The sequence below is a fragment of the Hyla sarda genome, chromosome 2 (assembly GCF_029499605.1).
Source record: "Hyla sarda isolate aHylSar1 chromosome 2, aHylSar1.hap1, whole genome shotgun sequence".
NCBI classification, from domain to species: Eukaryota; Metazoa; Chordata; class Amphibia; order Anura; family Hylidae; genus Hyla; species Hyla sarda.
This window is the reverse complement of record NC_079190.1, coordinates 118,009,182-118,033,003: the sequence shown is the minus strand read 5'-3', so window position 1 is coordinate 118,033,003 and position 23,822 is coordinate 118,009,182. Positions and strand designations below refer to the sequence as shown.

At 44.7% G+C, this 23,822-nt stretch overlaps 1 protein-coding gene across 4 annotated transcripts in view; it reads right to left on the bottom strand.

Moving 5' to 3' along the window:
• Window positions 1-23,822, bottom strand: part of ASIC1 (acid sensing ion channel subunit 1) — a 355,544-nt gene that overhangs the window by 197,173 nt on the left and 134,549 nt on the right. The window lies entirely within an intron of this gene.

Genomic DNA, 23,822 nt, shown 5'->3' with positions numbered 1-23,822 from the left:
TCTGTAATAAACCTCTAGGGGGAGGGGTAGATTGCTCACAGGTGTATAAATCTTAATTTGGGACTCAGTTCTGAGTGTGCTCTGTTTGAGCGGGCTTTGGAAGAGAGGAAGTGAAAGAGAGTTATAATACTGAGAGTTTGAAAGCAGGAGTTTGAGATCACTGTGAGTGTTACTTTACTTACACTGTGGAGACTTTAACTCACAAGGTCTTATTTAATTGTAATATTTACTGTCTGTTTTTGGCTGTTAATCTGTGAAATCCCCATAACTAGATGGCCTCTACGTAGAAAAACGCAGTCCGGTGTACATCTTGCGCAATGTATGCAATCCTTGAACAGCAGTTTGAGGGTGCATATTGTTGTGCGAGATGTGTGTGAGTTGTTCATTTGGAAGCCCAGATCCTAGATCTAGAGGAGCAACTGGCAACATTGAGACGCATCGATAAATTTGGAGAGGAGTCTCCTGCTCACTGAGCAAGTACACTAGGTGCAGGACAGTCAGGCAGCTAGCTGGGTTACAGTCAGAAAACGGGGTAGAGGGAAAAGTGTCAGGGAGGCTAGTCCTGATCTGGTACACTCCAAAAAGTTTGCCCTGTTGGCAGATGAGGGGGATGCCATTTCAGAGCTAGCAGTACTGCAGCAGGACTCTGCCTCTGACAGCCAGGGGGGCGTCTGCTCCAGTAAGGAGGGAGGAGTGCAGGCAGGCCAGACAGGTACTGGTAGTGGGGGACTCAATTATTAGGGGGACAGACAGGGCGATCTCTCACAAAGACCAGGATCGCCGAACAGTGTGCTGTCTTCCTGGCGCTCGAGTTCGGCACATCATGGATAAGGTTGACAGGTTGCTGGGTGGGGCTTGAGAGGACCCAGCTTTCATGGTACATATTGGCATCAATGACAATGTAAGAGGTAGGTGGAGGGTCCTTAAAAATGATTTCAGGGACTTAAAGGGGTATTCCAGGCAAAACCTTTTTTATATATATATATTAACTGGCTCCAGAAAGTTAAACAGATTTGTAAATTACTTCTATTAAAAAATCTTAATTCTTCCAATAGTTATTAGCTTCTGAAGTTTTCTGTCTAACTGCTCAATGATGATGTCACGTCCCGGGAGCTGTGCATGATGGGAGAATATCCCCATAGGAACTGCACAGCTCCCGGGACGTGAGTCATCAGAGAGCAGTTAGACAGAAAACAACAACTCAACTTCAGAAGCTAATAACTATTGGAAGGATTAACATTTTTTAATAGAAGTAATTTACAAATCTGTTTAACTTTCCGGAGCCAGTTGATATAAAAAAAAAAAAGTTTTGGCCTGGAATACCCCTTTAAGCTGCAAGCTTAAGGCAAGGACCTCCAAGCTAATATTTTCTGAAATATTACCTGTACCACAAGCCACACTAGAGAGGCAGCGGGAGATTAGGGAGGTAAAAAAGTGGCTCAGAAGCTGGTGTAGGAAGGAGGGGTTTGGGTTCATGGAGAACTGGGCTGACTTCGCTGTCGGATACCGGCTCTACCGTAGGGACGGCTGCACCTCAATGGGGAGGGTACAGCTGTGCTTGGGGAGAAGATGGCTAGAAGGGTGGAGGAGTTTTTAAACTAGGGACTGGGGGGGGGGGAGGGTACCAACAACATAGAGGGGGAAGATAGTGTAGATAGAGAGGAGGGACTTATTAATGCACCTGGGGGTGCAGCAGAGGGAGGTGTTAGAATAGTTAAAGGGGTATTCCAGGCAAAAACTTTTTTTTTATATATCAACTGGCTCCGGAAAGTTAAACAGATTTGTAAATTACTTCTATTAAAAAATCTTAATCCTTCCAATAGTTATTAGCTTCTGAAGTTGAGTTGCTGTTTTCTGTCTAACTGCTGACTCGGGAGCTGTCCAGCTCCTATGGGGATATTCTCCCATCATGCAAGGGATATTCTCCCATCATGCACAGCTCCCGTGACGTGACATCATCATTGAGCAGTTAGACAGAAAACTTCAGAAGCTAATAACTATTGGAAGGATTAAGATTGTTTAATAGAAGTAATTTACAAATCTGTTTAACTTTCCGGAGCCAGTTGATATATAAAAAAACTTTTTGCCTGGAATACCCCTTTAATAGGCTTCATAGGAAAAAAAAACATACACCATTGAAAAGCATGCTGACTAATGCCAGAAGTCTGACCAGTAAAACTGACGAACTAGAGTTGAAAATGTCTGAGGAAGATTATGACATAGTGGGTATAACAGAGACTTGGTTGGACGATAGCTGTGACTGGGCTGTCAACATACAGGGTTATTGTCTTTTCAGGAAGGATCGGACAAAACGGAAAGGAGGAGGAGTTTGTCTTTATGTAAAGTCTAGTCTGAAGGCCGCACTGCGGGAGGATATACGGGAGGGAAATGATAATGTGGAGTAATTATGGGTAGAAATATATGGAGATAACATTTAAAAAAAATTTGGATAGGGGTTTGCTAGAAGCCACCAAACGTATTGGAAGAGGCAGAAGATCAATTACTGAGGCAAATAAATAAGGCAGCAAATAAGAACGAGGTGATAATAATGGGGGACTTTAACTATCCTGATATAAACTGGGAGACTGAGACCTGTGAATCTCATAAAGGAAACAAGTTTCTGACTATAGCTAAAGACAATTATCTGTCCCAAATGGTGCATGGCCTGACCAGAGGGGGCGCCCTACTAGACTTAATATTAACCAACAGACCTGACAGAGTAACTAATGTGCAAGTAGAAGGACGCCTAGGAAGTTGTGATCATAATATAATATAATACATTATAACTTGTTCTTCAATAAGGGAATCTCTGGAGGGTTCGATCAACTCAGAGAAGCCTTTAACAATATAAAATGGGATAATGTCCTCAGAAACAAGAATGCTGACACTAAATGGGAGCCTTTTAAAAATATCTTAAATTCTCACTGTAAGATGTATGAACCTTATGGGAATAAAAGGGTCAGAAATAAAAGAAAAAACAATATGAATGAAGAAAAATGTTAAGGGGGAAATAAATGACAAAAATAAAGCATTTAAACTACTAAAACAGGACAGCAGTGAAGAAGCATTAAAAAGCTATAGAGAAAAATGTAGAATATGTAAAAAACAGATAAAAGCCGCAAAAATAGAGACAGAAAGACTCATTGCCAAAGAGGGTAAAACTAACCCCGAAATGTTCTTTAACTATACAAATAGCAAAAAGGTTAAAAATGAAACTGTTGGCCCTTTAAAAAAAAACGATAAAGAAGAAATTATAAACGGGGTTCAGGAAAAAGCAAATATATTAAACAAATTCTTCTCCACTGTATTCTTCTTCACCAGATCCAGATGGCATTCGCCCCTGTGTTCTAAAGGAATTAACTAATGTAATAGTCAGACCCCTATTTTTTAATATTCAGGGACTCTATAGTGACAGGGACTGTTCCCCAGCGTGGCAAATGCCAAGATTTAAAAAGGGGGCAAAAGATGACCCCGGGAATTATAGGCCCGTTAATTTAACCTCGGTTGTATGAAAATAGTTTGAGGGTTTTCTAAGAGATGCTATTTCGGAGTATCTTAATAAAAATAAATGTATGACTCCATATCAGCATGGCTTTATGAGGGATCGGTCCTGTCAAACTAACCTGATCAGCTTTTATGAGGAGGTGAGCTCCAGACTGGACCAGGGGCCATCGCTGGAAGTTGTATATCTGGATTTTTCCAAAGCATTTGATACGGTGCCACATTGGTGCATAAAATGAGAAGGATGGGGCTGGGGGAGAATGTGTGTAAGTGGGTAAGTAACTGGCTCAGTGATAGGAAACAGAGGGGGGTTATTAATGGTACTTATTCTGATTGGGTGACTGTTACTAGTGGGGTACCACAGGGGTCAGTCTTGGGTCCTGTTCTATTTAATATATTCATTAATGACCTTGTAGAGGGGTTGAATAGTAAAGTAGCAATCTTTGCAGATGATAGTAAACTCTGTAAAGCGGTAAACACTATAGAGGACAGTGCACTGTTACAAATGGATCTGGATAGGTTGGAGTTTTGGGCTGAGAAGTGGAAGATGAGGTTCAACACTGATAAATGTAAGGTTATGCACATGGGGAAGAAAAATCCGGGCTGGGATTATGTATTAAATGGGAGAACACTTGGGACGACTGACGTGGAAAAGGTCTTAGGAGTCTTGGTTAACAGTAAATTTAGCAGTAGTTACCAGTGTCGGGCAGCTGCTGCCAAGGCAAATAAAATCATGGGGTGCATCAATAGGGGCATAGATGCCAACGACAAGGAAATAATTCTACCTCTGTACAAATCACTAGTCAGACCACACATAGAATACTGTGTACAGTACTGGGCGCCAGTGTACAAGAAAGATATAGTGGAGCTGGAAAGGGTTCAAAGACGCCAACCAGGGTAATATGGGGAATGGGAGGACTACAGTATCTAGAAAGATTATCAAAACTGGGGTTAAGTATAGGGGATAAGATGTCTGATCATTGCCGGTATGGCCTCTGGGACCCCCCGTGATCTCCGTGCAGCACCCAGTATTCTGAACATTATGTTCAGAACACTTGTTGCCGGTGGCCATGGTCGTGACGTCACGTCAAAACATCACTAGGGGGCGTGGCGTGACGTCAAGACCCCGGCTGCCAGCACCAAGCGTTCAGAACGCCGGATGCTGCACGGTGATCGCGGGGGGTCCCAGAGGCCGTACCATCACAATCAGACATCTTATCCCCTAACCTTTGGATAGGGGATGAGATGTCTAGGGGCAGAGTATCCCTTTAAGCCCTGCTCATACCACATTTCTGCATCCTGGGGAAAAGTTATGTTTTTTTTCAAGATTAGAAGAAAGATTTGTTTTAAACAGGATCAGGGGCGGACTGATTGGCCGGTCCGATCGGACATCGTATGAGGGCCCGGCCGGATTAAGGGCCCGCCACTACTGAGGATCCGGGACACTCATCCCAGATCCCCAGCAGACACATACAGGAGAAGGCGTCCCCTCTGTCTGAGCCGCATCTGCAGCTGACACAGAGGAGACGTGACCTCCGCCCCCACGCAGCATGCAGTACAGGTGCCGATGACATCACTCATAGGCACCTGTACTATGGAGGGGAGAAGACGTGAGCCCTGCTGCTGAGGAGATCGGTGCGTGGGACATCAGGTGAGCATAATTTTTTACATTTTTTAAAACTCTGCTTATACCTATGGGGAAGGGGGGTTAATCTACCTATACCTAAGAGGGGTGGGTGGGTAACTCTGCCTATACCTACGGGGAAAAGGGGGTAACTCTGCCCATACCTATGGAGAGAGGGGGGGTAACTCTGCCTATTACTATGGGGAGAGGGGGGGTAACTCTGCCTATTACTATGGGGAAGAGGGTGGGTAACTCTGCCTATACCTATGGGGAAAGGGGGGGGGGGGGTAACTCTGCCTATACCCATGAGGTAAAAGGCGGTTTAACTCTGCCTACACCTATGGGGAATGGGGGGGTTAACTCTACCTATACCTATGGGGAAAGGGGGGACGGACTCTGCTGCCTATACCTAAGGAGAAAGGGGGGTTAACCCTGTTCCTACACTTATGGGGAAGGGGGGTTAAGTCTGCTGCCTATACCTATGGGGAAGGGTGGGGGGGGGGGGCTTTCTCTGCTGCCTATACCTTTGGGGAAGGGGGGTTAACTCTGCTGCCTATATCTACAGGGAAGGGGAGGGGTTAACTCTGCTGTCTGTACCTACAGGGAAGGGGGTTAACTCTGCTGCCTATACCTACAGGGAAGGGGAGGGGTTAACTCTGCTGTCTATACCTACAGGGAAGGGGTGTTAACTCTGCTGCCTATACCTATGGGGAAGGGGGGCTACCTAACTTTATACCTGGATGCCTAACTACTTACCTACATACCAAGGTATCTAACTACCTACATACCCAGCTACCTAACTATGTACATACCTTACCTTCATACATGGCTGCCTAACTACCTAGCTAGCCCTCTACCTACCTTGCTTGTCACCTACCTACATATCTGGCTGATCTACCTACCTAGTTACCTATTTACCTGGCTACCTACCTACCTGCCCTTTTACTGTGCAGGACACCAAGGAGGGCATTACTACAGTTTGTGGTCCTATAGATGGAAAGATTGTGAAGAGGAGGGGAGGGCACTGGAAAAATGCAGAGTCTGACATGTTTTTCCTGCAGATGTTAAGAGATCCTCATGACGGTCTTATCCGGACAGAGAAGAAAAGGAAAGAGGACACCGCTGATCAGAAAATACGTAATTGTGAGTCCCAAAATGTTACTGTAATCACTTATATGGTATACACATCCTATGTACAGCTGTTATCTACCGCCATATGGTCCTGTATATAATCACTTATGTGGTATACAGATCCTGTGTGCAGCTGTTATCTACCGCCATATGGTCCTGTATATAATCACTTATATTGTATACAGATCCTTTATAGTATACTAGTCTGTGTATAGTGGTTTTATTCAGTACAGTATGGCGGTATTATCCAGTTATTGTGTGGTAGTGTATATTTACTCCTTATATACCAATATTATTGGTCATGGAAATTTACCAACGTTTAAGTGTTTCTTACACATATACATTTTAGTTTATTGTGTGTGGGTTTTGGGTGGAATAGGGGTGTGGCAGTCGATGGACGAGCTGCAGAGCCTAGCAGGGGCCTCTGCCTTTTTTTGGTCCGGGGGCCCCGAGTTTTGTCAGTCCGCCCCTGAACAGGATGCTTTGTTGTTGCATTGACATTTGTGTCCACCTAGATCCGTTTCTTAAAATAGGAACCTGCATCATTTTTTTATATCCTGTTATGTACTGTTTAAGTGATAGTGACATGCTGTATACTGTCTAGTTTTAGTAAGTTTTCAGTGCTCAAAAAACAGTACCTTTCAACACGATACAAAGATGAGGTGTGAATTTGGCCTCAGGGTACGTTAACATGGGCAGATTTAGAAGCAATTTCCCACTGCAAGTTGGAGCCGCGGCGGGTAATCTGCAGCAGACTCTATTGAAGTCAATGTAATCTGCTGCAGATTTTACATTGCAGAGATTCCACTGCGTAAATTTAACCATGGCTCAAACTTAGAGCAGGAAACTTACTGTAAACTCGCTTCTAAATTGTCCCCTGTAAACATACCCTCACTAAGTATTTTAAACAACTAACAAGTGCTGAGGAAAGATGTGAGGGTGTCCTCATACAGTGGGGTGTTAGTGTGGTGGATCAATCGCTTCTGAAAAAAACACATTCAAAGCATGTGCTGCAAAACTGCTGAAAATTATGGTTAGGTTGCAGGAATTTTTTAGGATTTAGTTTTTAAGGAGTTATCCACCATAAGGTGATTTTAGTATGTACCTGGCAGACAGTAATGGACATGCTTAGGAAGGATCTGCACTTGTCCTGGGGCTAAATGGCTATGTTATGAGATTACCATAATACTGTGGCTAGCTTTTTGTGAACTGGTATTTTCTGTTAGATTTTTCTTTTTTTTTTACTACAAATCCCATAATTCCATTTTCCTCCCTCCCACACATAAGCCACCCCACCCATTGAAACATAAATGAGCTGCATCCATACAAAAGACCTGTGGTTTTCAATCAGGGTGTCTACAGCTGTTGCAATAGTTGCAGATTGATCTCTCTCCCACCAAGCGATCCCTCCACCCATTGAAGCAGACAGGCTCGAGTCAGGTCTCGGCCGCATTGCAACCTGGGAAAAATCTAAGACAACAGTCATTTTGTATGCTGTTAAAAATAAATATTGGGGTGAAAATCACAGAAGAATTGTGAGAAAAGCGTCACACACAGGTACAGACACTATATTATGAACTACACTAACTTTACAGCACCTGTAGCATAGTCACATATAAAAATTCAAATTAACAGGGATTTTACCAGGACAGCCCTTTGCTGTGGTCATCGTGTAATGTCTAATTTCTCCTGTAGTTGGGGTCCAAGTAGAGAACATAATGTGTTTAGTTTATTGTCGAGAACCCCTTCTACCAAGTAAGAATTGTTTGAATTGGAGAACCCCTATAACTACAATGATTAAATTAGAATATAGTGCACAATACTCTGTAATATATATGTGTAGATTTAGACGTTATTGTACAAACAAACATCAGGAATTATTTTTAGGAAACAGAATGTGACTAGGGAAAACTGCATGTAGTTGCTTTAAGAACACAGTCAACATTTCATTTTTGCTGGGGAGAGGTTATCATATTTCCAGCTAAATGACTGACAGGACCCACCATAGGATACTGGGAATGGTTTCAAGACTGTGAGTCATATTACCAGGAGAGATATAGGGTCAGCATTGTAATCCCATTAGATACATAGATCTGCATTGTCCTTCCAGTAACTAACCTGAGCTTCTGATGTGAAGATCTCCAGTAAGGATGATAGAAGGATATTCAGATGTCATTATTTAGATCTAGCTGCTTTACGGATTTCTCTTTGGTTTTTATACTCCATCCTCACCCCTTTGGTTTTGGTGACCAATATGCCAAGTGTGCACCCTGTCAACTGGTCACCATTGCTCAGCTCTCAATGGGGGTGAGTTCTAGGGGAGAGCAGTAGTGACTGCCCTATTGACAGTCTATGCAATGAGTCTCTGCACTGTTGAGTGCAGGAACAGAATGAAGGGTGACTGCCCAGTTTGCCGTCTATGCCCGCATTAGCATATCATGCACCAAAATTAATGGCACTGCGCCATGGAAATCTGAGGCGCCATAAAAAATTTAAAAAAAAAACATAAATTAGTGAAGTACTGGTTAGATCTGGATGATAACAGCTGATGTTCTTACAAAATGCCTTAGGTCCTCTTTGACACCTGTCATAAATAGCCAATCGTATTATCGGGTGATATTTTCTTTGAATGTTTTAGTTTATGATAATCTTTTTGTAAGAAGCTAAATGGGAAACATGTAGGCTGGCTAGACAAGCTGGGAATTTTAGTTCTGCAACAGCTGGAGGCACACTGTTTGGAAAACACATGCACTGCCGCTCCATTCAATGTCTATAAAGCTTCTGGAGATAGATGAGCGCTGTACTCGGCTATCTCCGTCTCTCCATAGACAATGAATAGAGACGTATGCTTGCCAACCCACCACTCCCTTCAAACCAAACGAGTAGGAGCTCACACTTATCCTATATCCTATGGAAAGAGGATAAGGAAAGTTAAATCAGAGTACCCCTTAATTAATATTTGAGATAATCTCAAACACAGAAATAATGAGGCCAACGAGTCTGGTTCCTTTGTCGGCATTCTGAATTGTTCATATAAAGCACAAAAAAGAGTCAATGCAGAAAGATATTGGAGGATGGGAGTCACGAGGGGCCTGGACACACACTGATAGAGCTGCCTATTAATTAAACTGAATGTTTGGAAATGCAAAGTCAGATGAAAAATGAGCACAATTTGACATGATAAAAATCGAACAGGTTTTTCTATATTCATTTAAAAAGTAAAGCCATTGCCGTAAAATATATCTAATTGGCGTGCACTTTTCACATCAATTATGTCTGACGCTTCCTCCGGGCAAATGAATCTGTTGATTTCTATCTCCTCCCTTTCGTATCTACACTTTGCTAAGGCTCACTGAATAATAAACTAATGTTCCCTGCGTATAATGAATATATCGCCAGCACCCTTTACCTGCTGCCCATAATACGCATGACAAAATTAGCATCACTAAAAATTAGGAGGAAGCAATTCTTTATACTCAGTTTACGGTACTTAGAATGATGGCAGTACAACAACTGCAAGGAGTTTGTATGTTCTTCCCACGTTTGTGTGGGTTTCTTCTGGGTACTCTCCTGTCCTCCGTCATACCGCAGTCCGAACCCACACTGATAGGTTCATTTAAATTGTGAGCATCAATGGTGACAGTTAACAGTGTGGCAGTACCGTGACAATTTTACTAATATTTTTTCCAAAATCGTGGTAAAAACAGCATAATTTTACCAAAATTTGCACAATTGCTCTGCAGGGCCGCACGGACATTGGCATTGCCATAGACAGCAATGCAGTCCTGTCGAAATTTCGCCCAGAGAATGAACATGTTTATTCTCTGAGCAGACGTACTTTCCACCAGCAGAATCCTATTGGAAACAACGGGACTCTGCTTCAAGGGGAATATTGGATTTTGGATGTAATATAGCCATTTCACACACATTGTAATTTATTTTTACATGGAAATGCACCCAATTTTCATACAATGATCCGAATACCGGCCATAAAATGGGCATAAAAACAATCCTAAAAATGCACTTTGTATATAGATTTTAGGATATTGATTTACACAGCCCCATGTTATCTTTTTCAACATGTAGTCTACTCTCTTTATCTGGGGTATTTTTGATGCCAAGAAAAGTACAGTCTGTAGAGCTGTTCTTGCCATCAAATATATAGGAAACTCTGATGGACTCCATTATAAGTCAATACGATCTGTCAGGATTCAATGAGATCCATTCAAAAATGGATCAGTCAAAACTGTCATGGCTGCATAATGAACATAAGCCATGACACTAGTGTGCACAGAGCATTAGTCCTAACTTCGTACACAAGTATCTAAGAGCAACTGTTAAGGGTTGGGGCTGTGCGCATCAAGGACTGGTGAGTAGCTGGCCCCCATACAGGAGATCGCGGTGGGCCACAGCAGTTGGACCCCTTGCGATCAGAAACTTACAGATACATAGAGAAAAGCTCTATAAACCAGAACACGTTTCATGTAATTTAGAATTGCCATTTAATCTTTGTTTCACATTTCCTTTGGTACCAGCCTCTTAGGCCTATCCTTTCTTGATGTATTATCTTCAGATTGAACACCTTAAAAATCCCATTTGTAAATGATTTTTAAAGGTCATATTTTTGTACCTACATGTTGAAATAATAGACATATTGTGTTGTTTTCAATCCTTATTTTATGTTATATATGCTGCACAAGTTAGATATGCACTTGGAAAAGCAGTTACCATAGTGATTCAAAGCTCTCATATACCCGTACATGATGCATGTGCCAGTGAATCTGATAGGAAAAATGGAAATAAACATATTTAATCCTTATTTGTATAGCAATAGAAAGAATGCTGGTATATATAATAGCACCAGACTAGTGAAACCTACATGCCAGAATATTCCATATACAAGATATAGTTGAAGTTTAGGATTTAACTGGTGTTACGCCGAGCGCTCCGGGTCCCCGCTCCTCCCCGGAGCGCTCGCTTCACTCTCCCCGCGGCAGCGCTCCGGTCACGTCCTCTGACCCGGGGCGCTGCGATTCCGCTGCCAGCCGGGATGCGATTCGCGATGCGGGTAGCGCCCGCTCGCGATGCGCACCCCGGCTCCCCTACCTGACTCGCTCTCCGTCTGTTCTGTCCCGGCGCGCGCGGCCCCGCTCCCTAGGGCGCGCGCGCGCCGGGTCTCTGCGATTTAAAGGGCCACTGCGCCGCTGATTGGCGCAGTGGTTCCAATTAGTGTGTTCACCTGTGCACTTCCCTATATCACCTCACTTCCCCTGCACTCCCTTGCCGGATCTTGTTGCCTTAGTGCCAGTGAAAGCGTTCCTTGTGTGTTCCTTGCCTGTGTTTCCAGACCTTCTGCCGTTGCCCCTGACTACGATCATTGCTGCCTGCCCCGACCTTCTGCTACGTCCGACCTTGCTTTTGCCTACTCCCTTGTACCGCGCCTATCTTCAGCAGCCAGAGAGGTGAGCCGTTGCTAGTGGATACGACCTGGTCACTACCGCCGCAGCAAGACCATCCCGCTTTGCGGCGGGCTCTGGTGAAAACCAGTAGTGGCTTAGAACCGGTCCACTAGCACGGTCCACGCCAATCCCTCTCTGGCACAGAGGATCCACTACCTGCCAGCCGGCATCGTGACAGTAGATCCGGCCATGGATCCCGCTGAAGTTCCTCTGCCAGTTGTCGCTGACCTCACCACGGTGGTCGCCCAGCAGTCACAACAGATAGCGCAACAAGGCCAACAGCTGTCTCAACTGACCGTTATGCTACAACAGTTACTACCACAGCTTCAGCAGTCATCTCCTCCGCCAGCTCCTGCACCTCCTCCGCAGCGAGTGGCCGCTCCTGGGATACGCTTATCCTTGCCGGATAAATTTGATGGGGACTCTAAGTTTTGCCGTGGCTTTCTTTCCCAATGTTCCCTGCATCTGGAGATGATGTCGGACCTGTTTCCCACTGAAAGGTCTAAGGTGGCTTTCGTAGTCAGCCTTCTGTCCGGAAAAGCCCTGTCATGGGCCACACCGCTCTGGGACCGCAATGACCCCGTCACTGCCTCTGTACACTCCTTCTTCTCGGAAATCCGAAGTGTCTTTGAGGAACCTGCCCGAGCCTCTTCTGCTGAGACTGCCCTGTTGAACCTGGTCCAGGGTAATTCTTCCGTTGGCGAGTATGCCGTACAATTCCGTACTCTTGCTTCAGAATTGTCCTGGAATAATGAGGCCCTCTGCGCGACCTTCAAAAAAGGCCTATCCAGCAACATTAAAGATGTTCTGGCCGCACGAGAAATTCCTGCTAATCTACATGAACTTATTCACCTAGCCACTCGCATTGACATGCGTTTTTCCGAAAGGCGTCAGGAACTCCGCCAAGATATGGACTCTGTTCGCACGAGGCGTTTCTTCTCCTCGGCTCCTCTCTCCTCTGGTCCCCTGCAATCTGTTCCTGTGCCTCCCGCCGTGGAGGCTATGCAGGTCGACCGGTCTCGCCTGACACCTCAAGAGAGGACACGACGCCGTATGGAGAACCTCTGCCTGTACTGTGCCTGTGCGGATGTCTGCCTCTGCCTTCTCCTTCTCTACAGTGGCCTTCTTGGACTCTGGATCTGCAGGAAATTTTATTTTGGCCTCTCTAGTCAACAGGTTCAACATCCCGGTGACCAGTCTCGCCAGACCCCTCTACATCAATTGTGTAAATAATGAAAGATTGGACTGTACCATACGTTTCCGCACGGAGCCCCTTCTTATGAGCATCGGATCTCATCATGAGAGGATTGAACTTTTGGTCCTCCCCAATTGCACCTCGGAAATTCTCCTTGGACTTCCCTGGCTTCAACTTCATTCTCCTACCCTGGATTGGTCCACTGGGGAGATCAAGAGTTGGGGGTCCTCTTGTTCCAAGAACTGTCTAAAACCGGTTCCCAGTAACCCTTGCCGTAACTCTGTGGTTCCTCCAGTAACCGGTCTCCCTAAGGCCTATATGGACTTCGCGGATGTTTTCTGCAAAAAACAAGCTGAGACTCTACCTCCTCACAGGCCTTATGATTGCCCTATCGACCTCCTCCCGGGCACTACTCCACCCCGGGGCAGAATTTATCCTCTCTCTGCCCCAGAGACTCTTGCCATGTCCGAATACGTCCAGGAGAATCTAAAAAAGGGCTTTATCCGTAAATCCTCCTCTCCTGCCGGAGCCGGATTTTTCTTTGTGTCCAAAAAAGATGGCTCCCTACGTCCTTGCATTGACTACCGCGGTCTTAATAAAATCACGGTTAAGAACCGCTACCCCTTACCCCTCATCTCTGAACTCTTTGATCGCCTCCAAGGTGCCCACATCTTCACTAAATTGGACTTAAGAGGCGCCTATAACCTCATCCGCATCAGAGAGGGGGACGAGTGGAAAACGGCATTTAACACCAGAGATGGACACTTTGAGTATCTGGTCATGCCCTTTGGACTGTGCAACGCCCCTGCCGTCTTCCAAGACTTTGTCAATGAAATTTTTCGTGATCTGTTATACTCCTGTGTTGTTGTATATCTGGACGATATCCTAATTTTTTCTGCCAATCTAGAAGAACACCGCCAGCATGTCCGTATGGTTCTTCAGAGACTTCGTGACAACCAACTCTATGCCAAAATTGAGAAATGTCTGTTTGAATGCCAATCTCTTCCTTTTCTAGGATATTTGGTCTCTGGCCAGGGACTACAGATGGATCCAGACAAACTCTCTGCCGTCTTAGATTGGCCACGCCCCTCCGGACTCCGTGCTATCCAACGCTTTTTGGGGTTCGCCAATTATTACAGGCAATTTATTCCACATTTTTCTACCATTGTGGCTCCTATCGTGGCTTTAACCAAAAAAAATGCTGATCCCAAGTCCTGGCCTCCTCAAGCAGAAGACGCCTTTAAACGACTCAAGTCTGCCTTTTCTTCGGCTCCCGTCCTCTCCAGACCTGACCCTTCCAAACCCTTCCTATTGGAGGTTGATGCCTCCTCAGTGGGAGCTGGAGCTGTTCTTCTACAAAAAAATTCTTCCGGGCATGCTGTCACTTGTGGTTTTTTCTCTAGGACCTTCTCTCCAGCGGAGAGGAACTACTCCATCGGGGATCGAGAGCTTCTAGCCATTAAATTAGCACTTGAGGAATGGAGGCATCTGCTGGAGGGATCAAGTTCTCCTGTTATTATCTACACCGACCACAAGAACCTCTCCTACCTCCAGTCTGCCCAACGGCTGAATCCTCGCCAGGCCCGGTGGTCTCTGTTCTTTGCCCGATTTAATTTTGAGATTCACTTTCGTCCTGCCGATAAGAACATTAGGGCCGATGCTCTCTCTCGTTCCTCGGATGCCTCAGAAGTTGAACTCTCTCCGCAACACATCATTCCACCTGACTGCCTGATCTCCACTTCTCCTGCCTCCATCAGGCAGACTCCTCCAGGAAAGACCTTTGTTTCTCCTCGCCAACGCCTCGGAATCCTCAAATGGGGTCACTCCTCCCATCTCGCAGGTCATGCGGGTATCAAGAAATCTGTGCAACTCATCTCCCGCTTCTATTGGTGGCCGACTCTGGAGACGGATGTTGTGGACTTTGTGCGAGCCTGCACTATCTGTGCCCGGGATAAGACTCCTCGCCAGAAACCCGCTGGTTTTCTTCATCCTCTGCCTGTCCCCGAACAGCCTTGGTCTCTGATTGGTATGGATTTTATTACTGATTTACCCCCTTCCCGTGGCAACACTGTTATTTGGGTGGTCGTTGATCGATTCTCCAAAATGGCACATTTCATCCCTCTTCCTGGTCTTCCTTCTGCGCCTCAGTTGGCTAAACAATTTTTTGTACACATTTTTCGTCTTCACGGGTTGCCTACGCAGATTGTCTCGGATAGAGGCGTCCAATTCGTGTCTAAATTCTGGAGGGCTCTCTGTAAACAACTCAAGATTAAATTAAATTTTTCTTCTGCATATCATCCCCAGTCCAATGGACAAGTAGAAAGGATTAACCAGATCTTGGGTGATTATTTGCGACATTTTGTTTCCTCCCGCCAGGATGACTGGGCAGATCTCCTCCCATGGGCCGAATTCTCGTATAACTTCAGGGTCTCTGAGTCTTCCTCCAAATCCCCATTTTTCGTGGTGTACGGCCGTCACCCTCTTCCCCCCCTCCCTACTCCCTTGCCCTCTGGTCTGCCCGCTGTGGATGAAATTTCTCGTGACCTTTCCATCATATGGAGAGAGACCCAAAATTCTCTCTTACAGGCTTCATCACGCATGAAGAAGTTCGCGGATAAGAAAAGAAGAGCTCCCCCCGTTTTTTCCCCTGGAGACAAGGTATGGCTCTCCGCTAAATATGTCCGCTTCCGTGTCCCTAGCTACAAGTTGGGACCACGCTATCTTGGTCCTTTCAAAATTTTGTGTCAAATTAATCCTGTCTCTTATAAACTTCTTCTTCCTCCCTCTCTTCGTATCCCTAATGCCTTTCACGTCTCTCTTCTCAAACCACTCATCCTCAACCGTTTTTCTCCCAAATCTGTTCCTCCCACTCCTGTTTCCGGCTCCTCGGACATCTTCTCGGTCAAAGAAATTTTAGCTGCCAAAAAGGTCAGAGGGAAAAATTTTTTTTTAGTGGACTGGGAGGGTTGTGGTCCTGAAGAGAGATCCTGGGAACCTGAGGACAACATCCTAGACAAAAGTCTGCTCCTCAGGTTCTCAGGCTCTAAGAAGAGGGGGAGACCCAAGGGGGGGGGTACTGTTACGCCGAGCGCTCCGGGTCCCCGCTCCTCCCCGGAGCGCTCGCTTCACTCTCCCCGCGGCAGCGCTCCGGTCACGTCCTCTGACCCGGGGCGCTGCGATTCCGCTGCCAGCCGGGATGCGATTCGCGATGCGGGTAGCGCCCGCTCGCGATGCGCACCCCGGCTCCCCTACCTGACTCGCTCTCCGTCTGTTCTGTCCCGGCGCGCGCGGCCCCGCTCCCTAGGGCGCGCGCGCGCCGGGTCTCTGCGATTTAAAGGGCCACTGCGCCGCTGATTGGCGCAGTGGTTCCAATTAGTGTGTTCACCTGTGCACTTCCCTATATCACCTCACTTCCCCTGCACTCCCTTGCCGGATCTTGTTGCCTTAGTGCCAGTGAAAGCGTTCCTTGTGTGTTCCTTGCCTGTGTTTCCAGACCTTCTGCCGTTGCCCCTGACTACGATCATTGCTGCCTGCCCCGACCTTCTGCTACGTCCGACCTTGCTTTTGCCTACTCCCTTGTACCGCGCCTATCTTCAGCAGCCAGAGAGGTGAGCCGTTGCTAGTGGATACGACCTGGTCACTACCGCCGCAGCAAGACCATCCCGCTTTGCGGCGGGCTCTGGTGAAAACCAGTAGTGGCTTAGAACCGGTCCACTAGCACGGTCCACGCCAATCCCTCTCTGGCACAGAGGATCCACTACCTGCCAGCCGGCATCGTGACAACTGGGTATACACATTCGTAGAAACTAAACTTCCAATAATTAGCTTTTTAACGGAAAACTGTCATCAGTGTTATCTGCACTAACCTGTTGGTACAGGTGTGTAGTGCGGTGACACTGATGACAACCATACTTACCTGATCCCGTTCCATGCTCAGATTCTCCCGCTATCTTCCTCTGTATCTTCTGTTCTGGAGCCAGCCCTGGGCATGAACGGAGCTTCCAGACGTCACCGTGCCCCAAGCTGGCACCTGAATGGAATATATGGAGGAAGATAGCAGGACAACAGGACCACGGAATAGGATCAAGTAAGTATGGATGTCATTAGTGTCACCCGCACAACACACCTTTACCCACTGGTTGGTGCAAACACTGATGACAGATTTCCTTTAATTATTTGGTGCAAATGTGATGGCCCAGCACAGCTGTATCGGCTGCTACGCTGAGCTTAGCTGTAATGTTATATGATAGACAGTCAACTGTGTGCCTAAAGTGCTGCTGGCCTGTATTTCTGTATTATTGCATTGCATATGCCTATGCCTGTGCTTCTGTGGTAAAGCATGCATACACTGAGTTTTGCATACACTGAGTGTAAGGGGTTAAAGTTTGCATACATTTCGGGACATATTCAAAAACGACAGCAATTTCTGTTCCAGCGATATTAATCACAACTTTTTTTTTCTCCTCACATTTTCAAAGGTCTCTTTTGCTGCTTTGAAAATATGAAAATATGTGAGAGTTCATTTTTATGCCACTTTTGTTTTTTTTCCTGCCAATATTGGCAATTTTGGTGCCAAATCTTGAACCACAAAAAATTCAGGCGGAAACATCTCACATAATATTCCATAATTATAATTAAGCAATATGCCCAGAGTATAATTGTGAGTGCAGGTGGAGTGACCATGAAAAAACATTTTCCAATAATAATTATTTATTTTTCAATAACTGATTAAATAAAACCTTTTTCCCCCAAAAAACTAAAGAAGAAAAACAAAACAAAAACAAATTGTCTACAACCATTTCTGTGCTTTCTACACTAGCAAAAAGCTGGTGTGAAATTTTTGATGTAAAATAGACTTTCACCACTTTATAAATATCACCACTATGGGAGCTATAACACTGCAAAAAAAAAGTTAAAAAAAAGTTAACAAAGGTCATTTAACCCCTTCCCTAATAAAAGTTTGAATCACCCCCCTTTTCCTATTACTGTGTAAATAAAAATAAAAATAAACATATGTAGTATCGCCACGTGCGTAAATGTCCGAACTATAAAATTATATCGTTAATTAAATCGCTCGGTCAATAGCGTACGCGCAAAAAAAATTCCAAAGTCCAAAATAGCGGATTTTTGGTAACTTTTTATATCATGAAAAAATGAATAAAAAGCGATCAAAAAGTCCTATCAGTACAAAAATGGCACCGATAAAAACTTCAGAAGACGGCGCAAAAAATGAGTCCTCATACCGCCCCATACGCGGAAAAATAAAATATTATAGGGGTTAGAAGATGAGAATTTTTAACATATAAATTTTCCTGCATGTAGTTATGATTTTTTTCCGAAGTACGACAATATCCAACCTATATAAGTAGGGTATCATTTTAACCGTATGGACCTACAGAATACAGATAAGGTGTCATTTTTACAGAAAAATGCACTGCGTAGAAACGGAAGCCCCCAAAATTTGCAAAATTACATTTTTTCTTCAATTTTGTCGCAGAATGAATTTTTTTTTCCATTTTACCGTGGATTTTTTGGTAAAATGACTAATGTCACTGCAAAAAAGATTTGGTGGTGCAAAAAATAAGCCATAATATGGAATTTTATGTGCAAAATCAAAGCGTTATGATTTTTAGAAGGTGATGAAGAAAAAATGAAAATGGAAAAACCCTGCATCCTTAAGGGGTTAAATGAGGCAAGCTGCAGGGTGGGCCATTTATATGGATACACCTTAATAAAATGGGAATGGTTGGTGATATTAACTTCCTGTTTGTTGCACATTAGTATATGTGAGGGGGGAAACTTTTCAAGATGGGTGGTGACCATGGCGGCCATTTTGAAGTCGACCATTTTGAATCCAACTTTAGTTTTTTCAATAGGAAGAGGGTCATGTGACACATCAAACTTATTGGGAATTTCACAAGAAAAACAATGATGTGCTTGGTTTTAACCTAACTTTATTTTTTCATGAGTTATTTACAAGTTTCTGACCACTTATAAAATGTGTTCAATGTGCTGCCCATTGTGTTGGATTGTCAATATAACCCTCTTCTCCCACTCTTCACACACTGATAGCAACACTGCAGGAGAAATGCTAGCACAGGCTTCCAGTATCCCAGCATGCTCTCTGGCTGTCCGTACATGCTGGGGATTGTAATTATGCAACAGCTGGAGGCACACTGGTTGCAAAACACTGAGAGTTTGTTAATTAACTCAGTGTTTCCCAATCCGTGTGCCTCCAGCTGTTGCAAAACTACAACTCCTAGCATGCATGGTCTGTCAGTGCATGCTGGGAGTTATAGTTTTGCAACAGCTGTAGGCACACGGGTTGGGAAACACTGAGTTAGGAAACAGGCAATGTTTCCCAACCAGTGTACCTCCAGTGATTGCAAAACTACAACTCCCAGCATGCCCAGACAGCCGAAGGGGATGTTGGGAGTTGTAATTTTGCAACAACTGGAAAACAGTTTGAAGACCACTGTGTAGTAGTGTCCAAACTGTAGCCATCCAGATGTTGCAAAACTTCAACTCCAAGCATGCTCAGACTGCCCAGGCTAGCTGAGAGTTGGAGTTCAACAAGCTGGGAGTTGGAGTTCAACAACATCTGAAGGGCCAGGTGTTGCCAAACTACAACTCCCAGCATACCCGGACAGTCTCAGCATGCTTTAAATTGTAGTTTTGCAACATCTGGAGGGCTACAGTTTGGACACCACTGTATAGTGGTCTCCAAACAGTGCCCTTCCAGATGTTGCAAAACTACAACTCCCAGCATGCCGAGACTGTCCGAGACGGGCATGATTTGTAGTTCTGCAAAATCTGAAGGGCCAGATGTTACAGAACTACAACTCTCAGCATGCTTGCACAGTGGTCTCCAAACTGTGTCCCTCCAGATGTTGCAAAACTACAACTCCCAGCATGCCCAGACAGACAAAGTCTGTCTGGGCATGCTGGAAGTTGTAGTTTTGTAACTTCTAGAAGCAGCAGTGAAGCTCACTTTATAGCAAACTTCACTGCTGCTTCTGATGCCGCCGCCTCCACTTGCCTGCCGCCTCCTTTCTGCCGCCAGTCCCCGATCCCTGCGTGATCTCAGGTAACGGCCTCCGCAGCCATCTTCCCTGAACTCTCACACCCTGCCCCGGCCAATTGCAGGGGATGGGAGGAGACCAGATCAGCCCGGATTCGCCACAAATTGTCGATCTGAATTGATTGACGATTTGTGGGCCGACATGGGGGGGGGGACCCAGAGGTTTTCATCGGGTGCCTGCTGAATGATTTCAGCAGGCATCCCTGCCCCAGCGTGCGGCAGGGACCGGAATTCCCACCGGCTTACAGGTACGGCCTGGGTCCTTAGGTCCTTAATTGGTTAAAGAGGTATTCCGGCTTTATACATCTTATCCCCTATCCAAAGGGGATAGGGGATAAGATGTCTCGGCGCCTGGCACAGAATTCCGGGGGCTGCCCCGAGATCATCGGGGTCCCCAGCTGCGGGACCCCTGCGATCATACATCTTATGCCCTATCCTTTGGATAGGGGATAAGATGTATAAAGCCTGAATACCCCTTTAAATGTCCCTCTTTTAGATCTGAGAAATTGATGCAGACATGCCTGCAGATGATCTTGATAAATTCTAAACAAACTGAATACATAGAAAACTCTAGAAAAGAACAGGAGGACACTTAACACCAGAAATGGTGTAGGGATGCTTTAGTTTATACTACATGGTCTACATGTAGGGGAATTGTTCCTCATCTATAAAAGCTCAAACTCAAGGGGGGAGATTTATCAAAACCTGTGCAGAGGAAAACTTGCCCAGTTGTCCATAGCAACCAATCAGATCGCTTCTTTCATTTTTAGGAAGGCCTGTGAAAAATTTAACAAGCGATCTGATTGGTTGCTATGGGCAACTGGACAACTTTCCCTTTGCACAGGTTTCGATGAATCTCCCCCTAGAAGACTAAACCTGCCAACATAGACAAGAATCAAGGTGAATCTATCACAAAACAGGATTTTCCCGACGCAAGCCCACAAGACGGGGAGGCAGGTGACACCGCTGATATCACCGCCATGACAAAGACACGAGGACAATGTAATACCAGAACAACACGGCCCAAATTGAAGTTCAAGAAGCGGGACAATCCAAAACCATGGTAAACATTTCTTCTATTACTCTGTCATCAGTCCAATTAGAACTGTTATCCAAGGGACTAAATGTTTGTCCCAGAACTTTTTGTGATTGGTTCTAACTAGAACTTGACTTACTTTAATTCTTCAGAAAACTGAACTTAAACTTGTGATTTGCTAACAATGCAGTGACCGATTGATATTACACTTCCTGTGAGGTATGAACAAACAGGTTTTAAACTTATAACATTAAGGCTGCCAGTGATTTTGTTCCTCACTTTAATTCACCAGAATTTGACACTTTCATTAATTTGGTCAAAAAGATGTTGAACAGATTAGAGTTGAGTGCACTAAGTTGCTACGCCTCAATTTGACAAATGCACACATCTCTGCATTAAATGACCTGATCCATGACCACAATGGCCCTCATTTACTTAGAAAATCGGGTTGTAAGTCTATGTTGCTTTCTTACCCGACTGCTTTTTTCCCCTGGTATTTATTATTATGTCGCATCCTGTTTGTCGCATGTTGGTTTTGTTGGTTTTGGTTTCCAACTCCTCTGAGCTGTCGGGAAAAAATCCACAACAATACAACAAATTCGGGTTGGAAACCTTTATAAATACGTGGGAAAGCTCAGAAATGTCGGGTTACGCCCCTTTTTCGGTTTTGGGAGAATCCACATCGGGTCCGTCGGGAAAAAATGTTGCATCGTGTTGCAGACTGGCGCACGATGTCTGCGACATGGCGCAGACAATGATGCGACAAAAAAACCCAACAAAAGAGGTCGGGTTTAGAATAGTAAATGAGGGCCAATGTGGTAATTAAGCCCGCTGACAAAATGGGGTGCCATTGTGGTCATGGATTGGTCAAAATACATAGCAGAAGCGGAGAGACTGTTGGGGGGAACCAGACACATACAAGAGATTGTCTTAAGACCCTAAGTGGGATATTATAAGATCTATTGACCGGTGTTTGCTGTCGAGTATGAGATTTGGAGATCTGGGGTCCAGAGGCAGCTTGTGTATGAATGATGTGTGTGTTTGTACTGTATGTATGATGTGTGAATGATATGTGTGTATGTACTGTATAAATGATGTGTGTATGTAATGTATGTATGATGCATGAATGATGTGTCTGTATGTTCTGTATGTATGAATGATGTGTGTATGTACTGTAAGTATGATGTGTGACTGATGTGTGTGTATGTACTGTATAAATGATTTGTGTATGAATGATGTGTGTATGTACTGTATACATGATGTATGAATGATGTGTGTCCGTACTGTATGTATGATGTATGAATGATGTGTGTGTTTAAATGACAGATGTTGTGTAAGCAAGATGTATGTATTTATGTGTGTAGGCTATAAGGATGTATGGATGTATGTGTGATGTGTGGAGATGTATTATGCAGGGGGGATCTGGAGGTGACGGGTGTATGTATGATATGTGTTCATGTATAACGTGTGTGTATGTATACATCATGCATGTTTGGGGTGCGGAGGTGGCATGTGTATGATGTGCATGTACTGTATGTATGATGTATGAATAATGTGTGTGTATTTACTGTATATATGAATAATATGTGTGTATGAATGATAGATGTGTGTAAGCAAGGTGTATGTATGATGTGTGTAAGCTAGAAGAATGTATGTATGAATGATGTGTGGAGATGTGTGTAAGCAAGATGTATGTATGTATGTATGATGTGTGTAAACTAGAAGGATGTATGTATGCTGTGTGGCGATTTGTGTAAGCTAGAAGGATGTATGTATGATGTGTTGAGATGTATTATACGGGGGGGATCTGGAGGCAGCGGGTGTATGTATGATATGTGTTTATGAATGATGTGTATGTATGATGAGTGTGTATGTATGTATTATGCATGTGTGGGGGCGGAGGCAGTGAGTATATGTATGATATGTGTGTATGTACTGTGTGTATGATGTATGAATGATGTGTGTGTGTGTATGTACTGTATGTATGAGTGACGTGTGTGTATGAACGATGTATGTGTATGAATGATAGATGTGTGTAAACAAGATGTATGTATGATGTGTGGAGATGTGTGTAAGCTAGAAGGATGCATGTATGATGTGTGGAGAGTAATATGCGGGGGGATCTGGAGGTGATGGGTATGTATGATAGGAGTTTATGTATGTGTATGTATGATGTGTGTGTATGTATGTATTGTGCATGTGTAGGAGGGGGGAAAGGGCGGAGGCGCCAGGTGTGTGTATGTATGATGTGTGTATGTATGATAGATGTGTGTAAGCTAGATATGTGTGTGTGTGTATTTGTGATGTGTGTATGCCAGGAGGTGATTGGGTATGGGTCCGGACTTTGGGGTCTGGAGAGTTGGGCAGGGGAGCCTGGAGTGGAATTTGGGGGTCTGGGGAGGGGGCAGAGGAGCATGGAGAAGACTTAGTGGTCTAGGGAGTGGGGAAGAGGAGCATGTAGGAGGACATATGGGTCTGGGGGGGGGGGGAGGGGTGGTTGGAACAGAGGAGCCAGGAGGAAGACTGAGGGGTCTGGAGGAGGACAAGTGTGATTCAGCTAAACTGAGAAGAAACAGCGTGTAAAAGTATTAGTATTATTGTTATGGAGGGATTATTATATTTGGAAGGTACAGTGTGTGGCAGGGTTATATTTAGGGGGAACAGTAGGTGGCAGTATCATATTCAGGGGGTCAAGTGGTTGGCAGTATTATATTCAGGGGTACAGTATTTAGCAGAATAATAATGACTATTGGGGGAGATTTATCAAAACCTGTGCAAAGGAAAAGTTGACCAGT